The sequence below is a fragment of the Dama dama genome, chromosome 10 (assembly GCF_033118175.1).
Source record: "Dama dama isolate Ldn47 chromosome 10, ASM3311817v1, whole genome shotgun sequence".
In the NCBI taxonomy this organism is placed as follows: Eukaryota; Metazoa; Chordata; class Mammalia; order Artiodactyla; family Cervidae; genus Dama; species Dama dama.
In genome coordinates, this window is record NC_083690.1 from 4,498,401 (window position 1) to 4,515,442 (window position 17,042).

The following is a 17,042-nucleotide window of genomic DNA, read 5'->3' on the forward strand; positions in this document are numbered from 1 at the left end:
TTAAGATTTGCAGAGGCAGGGATTAGATGTCAGAGTGGAGAACCAGTAATACAAGAAAGAAAGAATATTGTATAAAGTTTGGAAAAGCACTAGAAAAACTAATGCTATCAGGGTTCCAGCTCTGGGTAAGTTGAAATAAGCATGCTTCACCTTTTTTCTCACATAGACAACAACCCTAAAACCTGGGTAGAATGCATGGAGCAGCTATTTGAGAACTTTACAGTATTAATCGAAGGTGAATTGGAGAACAACAGTAGAATCAAAGCATCACAGAACTGATAGTGAGTTTACAATTTATGTTCTCTGATATTCCTTTACCTCAGCACAACTAGCAGCCTGGAAATGAACACTGTAGTTAAGATGGAGAGAAAAATAAAACATTTATTTATGACAGAAATTCAGGGAACTGGGGAAAGAATGGAACTTCTTCAACCTATGAAAGAGCATCTATTTTTATAATTAATTTTCCCACAGCTTGTGGGATTCCAGTTTCCTGACCAGGGATTGGACCCAGGCCATGGCACTGAAAGCACCAAATCCTAATCACTAGGTCACCAGGGAACTCCCAAAGAGCATCTACTTTGAAAAAACTTATTGTTAGCACACCCCGCGCCCGGCAAATGGCGAGCGAGACTGCGGAGACGCGCTGAGGAGCGGAAGCGAGGGTGCAAAGCCGCTGCGCCCCTCATAGTCCGGAGCCCACCCGGGCCCTGCTACAGGGAATATGTACTTTTCCATTCCTGAAACCGAGTCACGCAGCGTGGGGAGCGGCGGCTCAGCCAACGTGGTTTATAAACATTTACAGGAATGGAGTCCTGCACTGTTGGGTGTGCTATAGCCAGCTCCTGGGACTGCACGAGCAGCTTCGGAAGGAATATGGGACCAATGTGCTTCCTGCATTTACCCCAAAGAAGCTTCTGTCTCTTGACACCTGCTGAGGTGAAACAGGAGAGAGCAGTTAGAGAAGTACACGCAAGCTGTTTGGCAAGACCCATTGCTTGGGAGCAGCGAGGCCTTCAATAGTTTCCTGCGTCGGGCACAGTAGGTCCCCACAAAAGAGCTCTCTTCGGAAGTGCTGCTCAACAACGGGCAGAAAGTTCAGGCCAACGTGCTAACTTCAGATCAGATTGAGTATGTCCTGGAGAGTGTGGCTGCAAAGCTGGATATTCCAGATGACTTGATCAGCTACTTCAGTCTCTTTCTAGTTCAAAATAGGATGAAGCCTTTTCCTTTGTACGGAAGTTGCAAGAGTTTGAGTTGCCTTGTGTGTCTGTTACCAGTCTTCAGAGTCAAGAGTATAAGACTGTGCTAAGGAAGAGTTATTTGGACTCTGCCTATGACAACGATGTCATGGAGAACCGGGTTGTCCTGAACCTGCTTTATGCTCAGATGGTAGCAGACATTGAGCGTGGGTGGATCCTGGTTGCCAAGGAGCAGTAGGAGGTCAAATCATTGCAGGAGAAGGTCTCCAAGAAGGAGTTCCGGCGGCTGGCCCAGACACTGCGGCACTATGGCTAATTGTGCTTCAATGTTTGTGTGGCTGACTTCCCAGAGAAGGACTGTCCATCTGGTGGTGGTGAGCACAGGCAACAACAGTGAGCTCAGCCTCCAGCTCCGCTTGCCTGGCCAGCAACTCCGTGAAGTCTCCTTCCGGGTCACCCGCATGCGATGCTGGTGGGTCATCTCCTCTGTGCCACTGCCCAACCGAGGCACAAGCAGCCTCGGCCGGGGTGAGGTGTGCCTGGAATTGGCTTTTGAATACCTCATGAGCAAGGACCAGCTACAGTGGGTCACCATCACCAGCCCCCAGGCTATCATGATGAGTATCTGCTTGCAGTGCATGGTAGAGGAACTGATGGTGAAGCAATCCGGCGGCAGTATCAGGAAGATGCTGCCCCGGCGGGGGAGGGGGGGGGCACAATGAGATGCACAGACAGCCAGTAATCTGTGAAGTCACCACCGCTGCTTGAGTCACCAGATGCCAGCTGGGAGTCCATGGTCAAACTCTTAAACAAGCTGTTTAAGTGTTTAAGCTGTTTAAGTGCTGTGAGTCTGCGGGTAATTGGCACTCCAGGTACAGATGCCAGTGCCAGTGACGTCCATGGCAGTTTCGCCTTGGAGGACATTGGAGACGAGTACCTGTGATCTCCAGCGCTCGGATGTCTGCCCTTTGCCCTGGGGGAATGTTCAGAAACTAGCCCTGTGCCTGTATCCCACCCTGCCTCCCAAACTGGGGGCATTTTCCTTTCTCTTGTCCCCTTTTCTCCTCTTGGCCAGGGACCTCCTAACCCACCTCTTTTCCCCCCATCCTCCCCCATCCTGGGGCTGGCTACACAAAGGATCGCCCAGAGCTGGCCCTCAGTGCCAAATTAGCATTTAGTATTTTGCACAAAGTTCACGGGACCATGGCTACCTGCCTGGGGAGGAACCACAGTTCCCTCCAGGCTGCTTCTGGCTTCTGGGGGCCATGAGCCAAAGGGATGGGCAGAGGTCTATGTATGGTCTTGGGCTTCTCTGGCGGCTCAGACGGTAAAGCGTCTGCCTGCAATGCGGGAGACCTGGGTTTGATCCCTGGGTTGGGAAGATCCCCTGGAGAAGGAACTGGCAATCCACTTTGGTACTCTTGCCTGGAAAATTCCATGGACTGAGGAGTCTGGTAGGCTAAGGTCCATGGGGTCGCAAAGAGTCGGACACGAATGATGGTCTGGCCCAGCTCCCCATCATTAAATTCAGCCTGATTGCTGCCTGAAAAACAAACAAACAAACAAAACCTATTGTACGTATCACACTTAATTGTCAGAGACTGAATGCTTTCCCTCTGAGATAAGGAACAAAACAAGAATACCCACTCCTGTCACTCCTGTTTAGCATTGTACTGGAAGGCTTGGCCAGCCCAATCAAGAAAGAAAAGGAAATACAAAACATCCAGATTGGAAAGGAAAAACAAAACGCTCTTATTCACAGGTGACGTGATTGTCAATGTAGAAAATCCTAAGAGCCTGCCAGAGTTTCTGGAGCAAGTACATTTAGTAAGATCACATGATGCAAAGTCCACATCCACAAACAAATTCTCTCTATATACACTGGAATTAATATAGTTTACAATAGCTTAAAAAAATTAAATAGTCAAACAAGTCCTAAATAAATGGGAGGACTTAACCATGTTCATCTATTTTGATCTTTACAGTGTTCCTGCCTGCTACTGTATTCATTTTATAGATGATGAAACAAAGTGCAAGAGCGATCCACTGGCTACCACAGCTAATTATTTGCAGACTGCCACAAGGTTCCCAAGTCTCTAGGTTCCCAACGTTCTAGGATATCTTCCTAGATATTTATTTGTTTGTTTAGCTGAGCAGGATCTTAGTTGCTGCACGTGAACTCTAAGTTTCAGCACGTGGGATCTTTTAGTTCCGGCATGTGGGATCTAGCTCCCCTGCCAAGGGTCGAACCCCAGACTCTGCATTGAGAGCGCAGAGTCTTTAGCCACTGGACCACCAGGGAATTCCCTGCCTCCCTATTTAGACAGCAAGGTAATTGGATGGCTATATTGACAGGAAAGAGAGGTGGGTGGGGGAGAGAGGGACAGAATTGTGTTTGATTGTGGGAAGACGTGAAGGAAGAGCAGTGATTCTCGGTAGCACTACTGTGGCCGTCTCGTCTGTAAACGGAGGAATAGATGAGATTGCTACAAGGACCCTTCAAAATAAGAGAAGCGGAAGCGCCCAGTCAAACTGAAAGGCAGTAACCAATAGGAGGGATTAACAAGTAATCGGCTTAAATAGGTTATGACGCAACGAGGATTTCGCCTTCTCATTGGGTAACACTGTGTCGATTAGCGAAGGGGCGGGACCAGGTGGGGGAGGGCTATTGGTGTTCCGCGGCGGTGTTTTCCGGCTTAGCCTTTGCGCATGCGCCAGGCCTTCTGTAAGTCCCGGCTTGCATAGCGGCCGCTTCCGGCTGCGCGCTGGGAAAGACCGCCTGGTGGTTGACTGACTGGCTTGAGGGCGGTTTTCCCGGTGGGCGGACCCGAGCTCCGCGGCTCCGGCTTCTCTGAGGCTCTAGTCATATCTCGGATCCTTGAACGGGAAGACACTCAGTGGCCGTGAGCTGCAACCTCCTCTGTTTGGAGAGGCCTGGGACCGCGGAAGCCTGGTGTGTGGGCCCTGTCGCCCTTCGCCCTGCCCCTCACTTTTCCCGTGAAGTCGCCTTTGAAAGGCCCTGAACCTCTTGTTGTGATTTACGCGAATAAAGCACTGGTTCACCAAGGCCTTATGGCACTCATGTGCTGTGTAGTGGAAACACGAAGACAGCTCAGAACTCCTTGTCCTCAGAGAGCGTCCAGACTATGGAGTAGATAACCCCGCAGAAACAAATTCTGGTGTTTAGGTCGGTAATGTAGCTGAGCAAGGGCTGTGTACCTGTGGCGCAGAAAGCCAAACTCGGACCGCAGGTGTTTGCAGTGTAATAGAGGCGGGGCGCGCAAGACGACAAACACCTGTCCGGCCCCCAATATTAATAGTGCTGAAGTTCAGAAATCCCATCTTAGAGCCATAGGAATGGAAACGAAGGGGAGACAGATCTCAGGAACATCTCAGCCGAGACCAATTTTCATTTTCGTTTGTACTCTTTATAATACTTAAGGATTGGACACCCGGTCAGTAAACCAGGTCTGAAGACCCTAGTCGTCTTTGTCTTTTTTCACCCATTTATTCATTTGCCAAATGTTTATTTTAGGACTAGATAACTTGAGGTGCTGTGATTCACCAATGAAACAGATTACCCACTCTCCAAGAACCTTACATTCTGTGGGGATGACAGACGCTAAATCTATTAATATATGTCAAATAGTGAGATATGCTTAAAATTCCTATAAGATGGTACTTCTCTCACACCAACCCAGACCATTTATTCTGCACCTTCTAAGTGCCAAGCACTGGGCCAGATGCTATGCAAATAGCATATCTAATCTTTTTCTCTGTGCTGCATGGTATTGTTATGCTCAGATGAGAAATAGAGGCACAGAGAAGTTCAGTATTTCCCCCCAACATCATTAGTATCGGTTGAGCTGGGACTGGAAACCGTATCTAGTGATGGTCAAGGCCTGTTTGATTTCTATTAGGTAATTCATATGTCAGCCTGATTATACCCACGTTGTGGGAATTGAATTTGGCAATTGGAGAGCTCCCACCAGCTCTTCAGACTCTCCCATTATCAGCAACTGCTGGGCCTCACAAGCTTCCAGCCAGTTCTGGGAGCCTTGGTCATGATGGTTGCACCCCAAGCTGCGTTAAGGTATAGGATCCGGGAGCTGAAAGTAAGTCCTGATGGTTCTGCACAGGGAGATCCAAACCTAGGTGAGAAGTGAAGCATTGAGATGGCAGTGAGCGTGGTGCAGCATCTGGAGTGAGAACCCAGCAGAGGAAGGCATGGTGAGAAAGGGAGCATGGAAAGAGAATGGAAGTCAGATTGGAGATGGCCTCGGTGAGGGGACAGGCAGTTGAAAAAAAGGTGGAGAAGCTTAATTTAGCTTCTGCTTAAGCACTTGTTTTCCTCAGTTTTTTTATTTTTGTTTCGTCACCCTGTGCAGCATGTGGGATCTTGATTCCCCAGCCAGGGAGCAAACCTGTGCCCCCTGCAGTGGAAGCGCAGAGTCCTAACCACTGGATTGCCAGGGAATTCTTGATTCCCGATTTTAGGAGAACAGATTTCCTTTTCCCCTTTGAAGGAAGGACGGAGAGTTCTCAATAGATCTTGGCTGCAGAGAACTAAGGAAGGGAGGTATCTGTCCCTGTAGAACTCAGGCTTTCTCCCCACACATTATAAAGATCCAAGCCATCTCTGTAAGTGAAAATCTTCTGGTTCTTGACGTATCTTGTAAAACTGAGGGACTGCAGTGCTCACTCAGCTGTGGGAACTTTGGTTGCATCTCAGCGTCTAGCTTGCACCTCTCACAAAGCAGATTAATAAGACAAAACTGCCTTTGTGAAAATTACTCTTATTTAAAATGGAATCAGAGCTCAAAAGAGCAGGTATCATGCCCCACCTCTAGACACGAACTGCATCAGCAACAGGAAGAAGGTTTACTTTTCTACCCACCAGAAGAATTTCTCCTGGCCCAGCAAAAGACCTGCCAATGTGAGATCGTCAAAATTCAGCCAATGAAAACCCACTACACTAACTCCCATTTTCCTCCTTTGGATTCTTGAGTTATGTTCGCCAGACTTGCTAACGGTTGCGACTTTACATATTCCAACCCTAAATTGTCCCCAAATTCATTTTTCTGACAAAGTAACAGGCTATTTTATTGTTTTAGGTAAACACCAGGTACTGGAGGAGGCTATGAGAAGCGGAGGGGGCCCAGCTCGGGTACCGGCAGGGACGGGGGCCGCACCCGGCGCACCGGCAGCGACGGAGGAAGAAATGGCCTTGAGAGGGCGGCGCCCACGCAGGGACACGAGGCTCCACGGGCCTGAGACTTCGCGGCGATAACTCTTTCCTGCCGACAGGCTGCCCTCTGAGTTGCGGCCGTGATAAAGCAAAGAGCGGTGCGGAGCCCTCTCCGGAAGTACGTCACGTCCCCTTCCGGTTGGGCGGGTTTTCCGGCGCCGGGGAACCAAAGTGGAATCCGGCTTTACTCTCTTCCGCCCGCTCCGAGCCTCTGAGTGGCGCGCTAGGCAGCGTAGCGGGGGCTGTCCACCTCAGAGCCGCTGTGAGACGGGAGACGACTTGCGGTTGAGCGCTGGGAAGTGGGAGCGACTTCCGGGAAGCCAGGCCGTCTGAGGTAACTTAGAGGCGGCTTCCAGTTCGGCACCGGCTCCGAAGCCGCCGAGAGACACCCGCCCCTGCTGTGCAGCCGGGGGCGTTTGCGAGCCGAGCAGAGGACTGACTCGGGCTAGGCCCGCCTTCAGGCTCCTGAGACTGCTTTCTGCACTCTTTGCGCGGGTGGCGCCCTGTGCCGCGCAGCTGGAGGCCTCGGATACTGCCCGTAGGCCCAGTGCTCGCGGGCGCGCCCCGAGTCGTGTCCACTTTGCCGCCTCCACCGGTGTTTCCTTTACTGGCTGATGTGACCGCGGGAGAAACGAGAGGCCCAGGCTCAGAGATCAGCTTCCGTGTTGCGAAAGCCTGTTTAGTGTCCCGTGCGTACCCTGAGCCGGCCGGCCATCGGGAGCCGGCCGTTTATGGATACCGAGGCTTCCTGGGCAGAATTTCTATGCCGTTTCTGCTGGTCATCTCAGGGAAAGTGAGACAGACAGCTCTTTCCCCCCCACCCCCACCAGCATCGCTTAGAAGTCTGAAGGACCCTGGGAGAATCTGAAAGGAATCAGTAGCAGTTGAATGTAATTACCACTCACGTGGGCTTCTTTTTTAAAATCTCTTGACTGTGCTGGGTCTTTGCAGCGTGCGGGCTCTTTGTAGCCGGTGGGCTTTCCCTAGTTACCTGCTAGACTCACTTGCCCTGGGTCGTGTGGTATCTTAGTTCCCTGAGCAGGGATCAAATCCACGTCCCCCGCAGTGGAGGGCGGATTCTTAACCCCTGGACCACAGGGAAGTCTCACCACTTGACATTTGAATAAACAGTTTGTGAACAAGGGTCAGCTGTAGTTTTTTCCTAGGTCAAGAGAAATTTAAAATACGGATATTATTCTTCTACATAGTGTTTTTTATATGTCTTGCAAAGAAATGCCAAAATAAATGTTGAACAACTAGTTACTGAGGGATGCTTTTTCAGAAGAATAAGGCTCCGTTTTCCTAATTACTTTTTTTTTTTTTCCCACTCTGGTCTCATTGTTGCAGCTCTCCTACCAGTTTTGATACAATGGAAAGGAGCACCTCAAAAGGTCCAGGAAGTGAAGGCTTTCATCTTCCCAGAAGGATAAAGGTTATAGAAGTTGTATCCTCTTACTAAAGACAGACTAGGACAATATGTGAAAATTTAAGACAAACTCAGAATATTCTCCTGATCTTTCCTTAACAATAGAGGATGACATAGGAAGTTTTCAGTTAAATCTTTGGATAATCCCCAAACTCCTTGCAGCCAGTGGGTATTAGTTTTCTCACCCATATACCTTTCCTGATTATTTTTTTTAAAGGCAAAGTGATTTATTGGAATTTGTCTTCAGTAAGCTATGCTGTATTAAGTTGAATAATAGAAAAACATAGCCCTGGAAGTTGGTTTTTAAAGTTCATCTTTCTCATTATAACTAGCAGATAGTAAAGTTCATGTGACAGCATCTTACTGACATGCACTTTTTTCTGCCCTGAATGCCTTAGGAAGAAGATTGTTTTATTGATTTTGTTCCAGACCAGACTGGGCCTCAGTTGTCAGACCTGGAGCTGGTGCTGTATCCAGCACAGGAGCAGAATTATTCCTAGATCAGAATGATGACAGTAGATCTGAAGGTGTGTAAGTACTTGAACGCTCATTCAGAGCTCTTTGGGAGACCAAGGGACCTGTGGTAGAGAACACCAGTCAGCATGAGAAACTTGGCCCACAGATGGACAGTATCAGTCCTGAGAGGTCTCACCAGCACTTCCGGAACTTCCTCTATCATGAAGCAGCTGGACCCCGGGAGGCTGGTGACCAGCTCCAGGAATTATGCCGTTGGTGGCTGAGGCCAGAGATTCATTCAACAGAGCAGATCTTGGAACTTGTGGTGCTAGAGCAGTTCCTGACCATTCTGCCCGGGGACACCCAGACTCTCATAAAGAAGCACCATCCACAGAGCATTGAGGAGGCTGTGGTCCTGGTAGAACACTTGCAGAGCGAAACTGGCCAAACAAGGAATGGGGTGAGGAGAAAGATTCTTGATGTGCAGTGAAATAGAGTGAAGGTGCATATATTGGGGCAGTTAATTGGGATGAAAAATGGATTAGGTCACTATTGTATTGTTCCTTTAGCACTTGTGAAGCAGGACCTGAAAGCACAGACCTGCAGCCTTAGTCAGCCCATAGGATTCAGAGATCCTGGCAGAGACTCCCCTGGCCTTACGGACAGAGTTGAGTTTTGCTGTCTTTGGAGCCAGGCTGTGTTGAGGGTAATGAGCCTCGTCTGGCTTGGCCAAGGAGATGGACCTTAAATTCTTAGAAACAAACAAAAGGCACTAAGGAGCTGGAGAGTTCAGGGCAGATCAGAAAAGAAAGGACTCTGAGAGACCAAAGGAGAGCGAAGACGTGACAGAGAAGGAAGAAACTGAACAACTAGGGGACGACTGCCCAGGAAGGGGAAAAAGTAGAAAGAACACAGGGAAAGAAAGATTTGAAATGCCAGCAGAGTAGCTGAGAGAAGAAAGACCCTGAGGGATAGTGTCCTCTGTACCATAGGCGAGAGCCTCCACTGCCCTCTGTCAGTGGTTGTTCCTGGCTCTGCTCCGAGTGGGGATCCGGGACATGCCCCTGGGCAGGTGACAGCTCACCAGCTGGCCTCAGGCCCACTGTGAATACTGGGAGGGCACATGTTTTGTATCAAAATTATTTGGGGATAGGACAGAGCCATTACTCTTACCCGCTTTTTTCTCCATTTCATCCCCATTGTCTGTGAGAATCTTCCCTGACCATGTGGAAAATCTGGTTGACAGGACAACTTTTAAATTCAATTCCTTAATCTTTTGAGAGAATTAGAAGACAGGAAACCACTAAGGCAAGGATCTAAGTTGGGAGAGAAAGCCTGTCAAGGCAGCACGAGAACAGGTGGCCTGTGCAACCCTGTTAGTGGGCCGAACTGGGCTGAATTCAGAGGGTGGGACTGCTGTCTTGGAGAGCTGGCAGTAACCACCCTTTTCTGGTTTCTCCCAATTTCCCGTATTTTATGGATAGTTCTTGTGGAAAATTGGTAGCTGGTATCTCTAGGTCTTTGTGTCATTTCCTTCAGTGTCTCCCTTTTTCCCCACAGTCTTCACTCTGCTTTTTCCTCCCTCTCCCATCAAGCCCAAACCAAAAGTCAGTTCTGTGGTAACAAGTATGGGGGTTATTTCTAGGTTGCAGTCCAGGAGCTGGGAAAAGAGGCAGTGCTCTTGGGAGAAGCAGCAGAGGCCCCAGGCTTCCAGCTGAAGCCAGCAGAGTCCCAGCCAGTGGGCATGTCCTGGGAGGAAGAACTTTGGAGTATACACCAGGGTCTACAAGAGCCACTGAGCAGGAATACCCACAAAGAACCTGAGCCCGTATGTGAGAGGGGTAAGGATCTTCATGTTACTTTTCTTCTCCTGGGAGGTGGGATATAATTTAAGCCAGAATGTGTGAGCACTTTCTGGTTACCCTGCCCTGTGTATCTACTAATGGAGCTACATTAGCAATTAGGATGCCCCCCAGGTGGCGGTAGAATAGGTCGTGTGGGGTTGAGGGTGGGGGTTGGCCTAAGATACAGAAATCTCCAAACCACAGAACTCTGGTAATGATACTGGGAACTCAGTTCTTTAGAAAAGTAGAGGTTGGGCTCACCTGTCCTTGTAAAAACGAAGGAATTAAGGGGTTATCAGTGACAAAATGTGAATAAAATTGTGTCCAGGCAAAAAGTCATAATTTTTTAAAAAAATGCTAAAGCAACATTTCTTACTGTACACTAGATTCCCTGAGTATTTTGTTCTCAGTTCATGTCATGACAGGATAACAGGTTTTTTCCTTTCATAAATTTGCTCAAGATTAGGGAACCTGTTTTAGGGGCTGGTAGTCAATGGTTTTTATATACAAGGAGAGAACCATTTCTAGACACCACACACACTTGTAAAGGTATCTCATCAATCCTGAAAACATGGGAATCTTTTACATTTTGGAAGTGAGCCTAGTATATTTAGAAACAGAAGTAAGAGAAATTTCCGTGGTACTTTTTCACCCACAGTGCTACCTACTTACCAGATCCTAGCCCTTCCTGAGCAAGCAAACACCAAAGACTGGACAGTGGCACCTGAGTTCATCTTGCCTGATTCCCAGGTGGGTTGTGCTTTTCAGCTTCTTGGGGCTGCTTTTCCCTGCTGTCCATGACCCACCCTGCCCAGCAGGTGTTCAAGAGCATGTTAACTCAGATGATCTCCCAGGGGAACTGGGTACCTTCTGGGCTGTTTACTGATCCCTTCCCTCTTTCTTTTCTGCCTCCTCACTTTAAAAAGTATCATGTGTTGTTCCTTTAATATCTGGCTAACAAATGGCCAGATGGTTGGACTGTCTTTGAAGTGGCAAGTTCTGAGTTAAAGCCATTCTCTTCTTTAGAGTTTGTTGACATTTGAGGAAGTGGCCATATACTTTTCCCAGGAAGAATGGGAACTACTGGATCCCACTCAGAAGGCCCTCTACAATGACGTAATGCATGAAAACTATGAGACTGTCGTCTCTCTAGGTAAAGATTCTCCTCTTCCCTTTGCATAGGAATGGACTAATCTGTCACATTCTTGGTTTACTTTTACCCCCATGAGAGAGTCTCTGTTTCAGTAGCTCGTTGATTCTCAGATAGTGGTTCATCACGGGATAGGTGTATCCAGATCCCGTGAGCTTCTGCCAAGTTCACATGTTCATTTCTTATCCAAAATTTTTGTTCCCTTCAAATCTGCTTTGCTCTAATCTCTCCTGTCTCCCTGAAAGATATAACCATTAACCTAAAGTTCAGGCCAGAAAACCCCTGGATCATGTTGCCATCACACCCCACTACTAACACATCACTGATCATTTTGGCTCCACAATCACAGTGTAGTTTGAATTGGATCATGTCTCACCCTCTTGCACTGTTCGCATCCTCATCTCAGCCACAAGGTTCACCTCAGTACTTTCTTACTGGCACCCATTGCCACCACTCCTGCTCTCCCACACTGTTTTCCGCACGGCAGCCAGTCTTTTAAAAACCTAATCATGGGGAATTTTCCTGGCTGTCCATTGGTTAGGGCTTCTCATTTTCAATGCCACAAGTGTGGATTCAGTCCCTGGTTATGGAATTAATATCCCCAAAGCTGCATGACCCGGCCAAAAAAAAAAAGCCTAATCAGATCATATTTTCTGCTTAAAAATCTGTCATAGGAGAAGGAAATGGCAACCCACTCCAGTATTCTTGCCTGGAAAAGTCCATGGACAGAGGAGCCTGGCAGGCTGCAATCCATGGGGTTATATGACTGAGTATGCGTGCATGAGGGTAGAGGGAGAGGGGTTGGTAGCAATAAACTGGTAGAACTTTTAACAACAACAAAAGAACAACCTATGATAACTTCTCAATATATTCAGTATTAGAACCAAATTCCTTACCACGGCCCCCAGGATCCTCCAAGGTGTGACTTCTCATCTTCCTGCTGTCATCTCTTGCCACTCATGCTCTTGCTCTGGCCTCTTTGTGTGTGTGTGTGTGTGTGTGTGTGTGTGTGTGTGTATGTAATAAAGTTTTATTAAAATATAAAGGAGATAGAGAAAGCTTCTGACATAGACATCAGAAGGAGGCAGAAGGAGTACCCCCTTGCTAGTGTTAGCAATGGAGTTATATACTCCCCATTGAATCCAAAGAATGTCTCAGAGGTTGTAAAGACCTCACCAGACCTACTCCCATAATTTACATTTTAAGTTAACAGGATTAGCCAGAAGGTTTAATCCAGAGACTGTCCTCAGGCAGGATACATTACTGTTATATAATCCTAAGGAATGTAGAGGGAAAAAAGTTTGTCCTTTCTTCCTCCTTGAGAATTCCAGACCCCTGTCTCCTTGGGGACCCCTAGACTTCTTATCAACCTGCCTAGGAAATGACTCTCATTCCCCCCTTTTCTTATATGAGAATTATGTTGCCAAGGGAAAGGGGCGTTGTTTTCATTCCATAACTACTTCCTGCTGTTTAGGAGCATGGTCCCTAAATTGTTGAGGCAACATATTCTCCTTACCCTCATATTGAGGGTCTCTGATCCAGGGGCCCCAAGTAATAGTTGAAGGAGGCTGTGGCACTCATAGGAGCTTAGACAACCATTTGTAAATTTAAAGCTTTTAGACGGTAAGAAAACCCCATTATACAGTTACAGAAGTAAGGCTAAATAGTCATTAAACCAAGTTAAAATCAAAATGAAAAGTCACATTATGTCCATAGTTACATCAGTCCATCTTAAGGTTGTTAGATGTCATTGGTTTAAGAAGCATCACATGCGATTGTTGTTGAAGGTATTTGCAGACTTGGAGAAAGTTTTTTCCTTGAAGTGGAGATGTCCACCACGGGAAGCCTTCCACTGATGAAGAGGGGAGCGCTCCGCAGACCCAGCAGTTAGACCGATTATGAAATGCAGTGTAGGAGTGAGCCTTGTCCTGAAGAATCCTGGACGAGCTCCCAAGATGGAAGGTTGTTGTTGAATCACACAAAGACGCTGGGATTCTTGGCCTCCGGAGGAGAAGAATTCAATTCGGGGCCAGAGACGAGGCTTGATCGCTCAGAGCTTTTGTGTAATAAATTTTTATTAAAGTATAAAGGAGATAGAGAAAGCTTCTGACATAGACATCAGACGGGGGCAGAAACAGTACACCTGGCCTCTTTCTTCACTCTTGTCACCTTGCTGTTTCATGGACTTCAAGTGCTCATTTCTTTCTCTTACCCTCTGCCTGGTACACTTTTCTGTCACGTGACAAAATTCACTTTAGGGTTCTGCTCAGATGTCATTTTCTAAAAGAAGCATTTCTCGCAGCCTTATCTAAAATAGCTTCACAGAAACAGAGTCTTAAATGTTCTCTTACCCTCCCTTAGTTTTCTTCAAAACACTTATCACTTCCTGACTTTTGTTTGTCTGTTGATGTTAGATTGTCTGACTCTGCATGAGAGGACAAGCTCCTTGGTATCAGGGGACTTGTCTTATTCTCCACTATGTCCCTGGCACATAGAGGGTGCCTGGTGTACCATAACCACTCAGTACGTATTTATGGAATGACTGAGTGATGAATACTTTCCATACTTGGCAGTACAATTTGGAATAAGTTCACTAAGTAATTCTTGTCTGTTTCCTCCACCTAGATGTGAACCAGTGAGCTATGGGAGTGGTGGAAATCTTTTCTAGTCCAGTGTTTGGTGCTTGAGAACTAAATAAAAAGTTAGTATAATGATGGCATGTATCATTTGTGCCTGATACATGCCCACTGATCTTCACATCAACTCCCCTAAACTGGTCTTATCCAGTATAAGTCTTCCCGAAGATGTCATATGTTATAGCACAGTCTGTGTTTCCTGCAGGCTCTAGAATTAGGTTACACCTTAGCTGAATATGGAGAGTTGGTGTCAGAAGATGTGGAACTTGCACTGGATTCCCATCGATCTAGCTTAGGTTCATTTTTCAGTCTTGGCTTTTCATGCCCACTCACAAATGTAGTATAGTGTAAACTTAATATTGGATATGAGAGTATCCATTTAACCATTCAGGGTGACAGACTGTTAGAGTATCTTTTGCTTTTCCTGAAGTAGTCTGGAATTAGTGAACCATTATTAGTTCTAGTCGTTGACCTCAGTTTTTTATTTCACAGCATTATTTGTGCTCCCCAAACCTAAAGTGATCTCCTGTTTAGACCAAGGGGAAGAGCCATATATTCAAGGATCTCCAGTGTTCAAAGACAATCCTGGAGAGCTGCTTTCAGGTAAATAATACCATGGGAAGAGGAGAAATGTGCCTAGATTAGGAACCTTTCCAAGGGCTTAACATTTTAAGATTCTACTTCCCTATATATATATATTTTAAATCAGTGAATGTTGTGCTTTTCTTCTGTCCCCATCGTTATCTTGCTCTGACATACAGTAGACTGATTCTTATGTTTATTCCAACAGAGAGAAAGCTGAAAAATGACATGGAAAATCATCAACCTATGTGTCTTTCTGACTTAGAAATACAAGCACCAGGAGACATAGTATCAAAAAAAGCCAGTGTGAATGTTCATCAGAAAACAACAGGCAAAGAAAATCATGGTGATGTGCATAGGCTGGGGAAATGGCACCAAGATTTTCCAGTGAAGGAAAGAAAGAAATTTTGCAACTGGTGGGAGGAAGAGCTGCTGAAACTTATGGAGCTTCATAAGAAAGAACGTGCAACAGAGAAGCCTTTTAAATGTCAGGAATGTGGAAAAAGCTTCAGAGTAAGCTCTGACCTTATTAAGCACCAAAGAATTCACACTGAAGAGAAACCTTATAAATGTCAACAGTGTGATAAGAGGTTTAGATGGAGGTCAGATCTTAATAAGCACTTAACAACACACCAAGGAATAAAACCATATAAATGCTCCTGGTGTGGGAAAAGCTTCAGTCAAAATTCACATCTCCACACACATCAAAGAACTCACACAGGAGAGAAGCCCTTTACATGTCATGAATGTGGAAAAAAATTCAGTCAAAATTCCCACCTTATTAAACACCGGAGAACCCATCTATAACACATGCAAGCTTCAGTAGATGCTCAAGACTTTGACACCAGAATTGACACCAATGAAGAAAAGCTTATCCAGTGTTCTTAGTCTAAAAAATTTACCAACCAGAGTTTAACCCTAAAGTTCATGAAAAATTTCAAAATTAAGAAGCATGAAGAATTTTTTACCAGGGGAAAATTTGGTGATATAAACATCATGTTTCATAGAAAGAAATTAGGGTTGACTGTGAGAGGAAACAGTAGTAGTTAGTTGTACTACTTACTGTTTTTACTTAGAACCATCACTGAATTCCTTAGGAAAACAGGTGTTCTAGAACCTGAGTAAGGAAAAAAGCTTTGGGGATTTTAGCTGACAAAATAGCAACACCAGCTTCAAATAGCAGATGCAGTCATGAGTCACCAGTCTTCTGTGGTCACAGAGGTAAATATTGTTATTCATTGATCTTCCAGCCACTGTTAAGCACATAAGATAGAAACATTTATAGCATAGTTTTCCAAAATAAAAAGCAGTAATATACATGTTTCATTACATACATTGTCTTTCAGGTAGCCGACTTGGCAGTTTCAATAGTCTTTTGGGGCAGAAATGAATTTTAATATTAAGTTTTCCAGAAACCAAGTTGAATTTTCTTACTCTTGTCTTTGGACAGTGTTTGCCAAATTGACATGGTTTTGACTTCCTTTATGAACCTTTTAACTTCTATACCTCTGGAATCCTGTTAGCACAATTTTTACTGTGATGAAATAATTTACTTTACTGGTGGAGAATCTGCTGGATGAACTGATGCACCATCATGCCTCTCATTGGTAATGTTTGAAAAAAGGAGACTATCTAATGAGGTCATGTGGACATGAATTTGAATTTTTACCATTCAGTCTATATTAGATGGCAGGCTACAGTCCATGGGGTCGCAAAGAGTTGGACACAACTTAGCAACTGAACAAAAACAACATATTAGATGAAAATAGTTTTCTGTAATAAACTAGACTCCTTACCTCACAATGCCAATAGGATAAAACAGCCATCAACATGAGTACTTTTCTGAGGCCTAAATGGATATTAATGGGAATTCAGGAACAATTTCTCAGTTTTTTGTCTGTTTGCATTTTAACTTGGCTTTTGTTTGTTATTAAGAACAAGGGGAGGGTTATGCTTGTCTGGGAACTGGAGTATGTGCAGTAGGGAGGATCCTGTGGGTCACTGGGCATGGTGCTCTGAATCCAGGGAGCAGGAGACCAAGTTCAAAGGTTTGGGAGCTGATGCTAAGTGGTAGATGAAGGTGGGTGAACCCGCACCTCCCTTGGCTGACAATAAACTGTTAAGCAAATGGGATCTTCTATTTCTGTTTTCTCCAGCACAGCATAGACTGCTGAGAATCTCTCTGGACTCTGGGTTTTCTTATAACACCTTTTTATCTACAGCCCTGATTCAGATGTGTTCCCGATAGAGCTTTCAGGTAGTGTTGGGAAAGGAGTTAAATAATGTCTTTAACATATCTCTTAGAAACAAGGAAGTTAAGGCTCAGAGAGATTTAGGGACTTGTTAAGACCCCACAACTAGTGGATCCGCTGGCTGTCACTTAGCTGTAACTAGTCAGGTCTGAAGACAGGATCAGTTGGCCTGATCTGTATGTTGTCCCTGCCCAGTCAGCCTGGATGACATTGGATCTGTTTCAAGCTTGTAGAACTGTAATTTCT

At 45.9% G+C, this 17,042-nt stretch overlaps 2 pseudogenes; both read left to right on the forward strand.

Annotated features, from left to right (window-relative positions):
- The first annotated feature begins 724 nt into the window (after nucleotides 1-724).
- On the forward strand, nucleotides 725-2,145 carry LOC133064000 (sorting nexin-17-like; annotated as a pseudogene).
- Nucleotides 2,146-6,597: 4,452 nt separating this feature from the next.
- Nucleotides 6,598-14,889, forward strand: LOC133063391 (zinc finger protein 75D-like; annotated as a pseudogene).
- The last annotated feature ends 2,153 nt before the right edge of the window (nucleotides 14,890-17,042 follow it).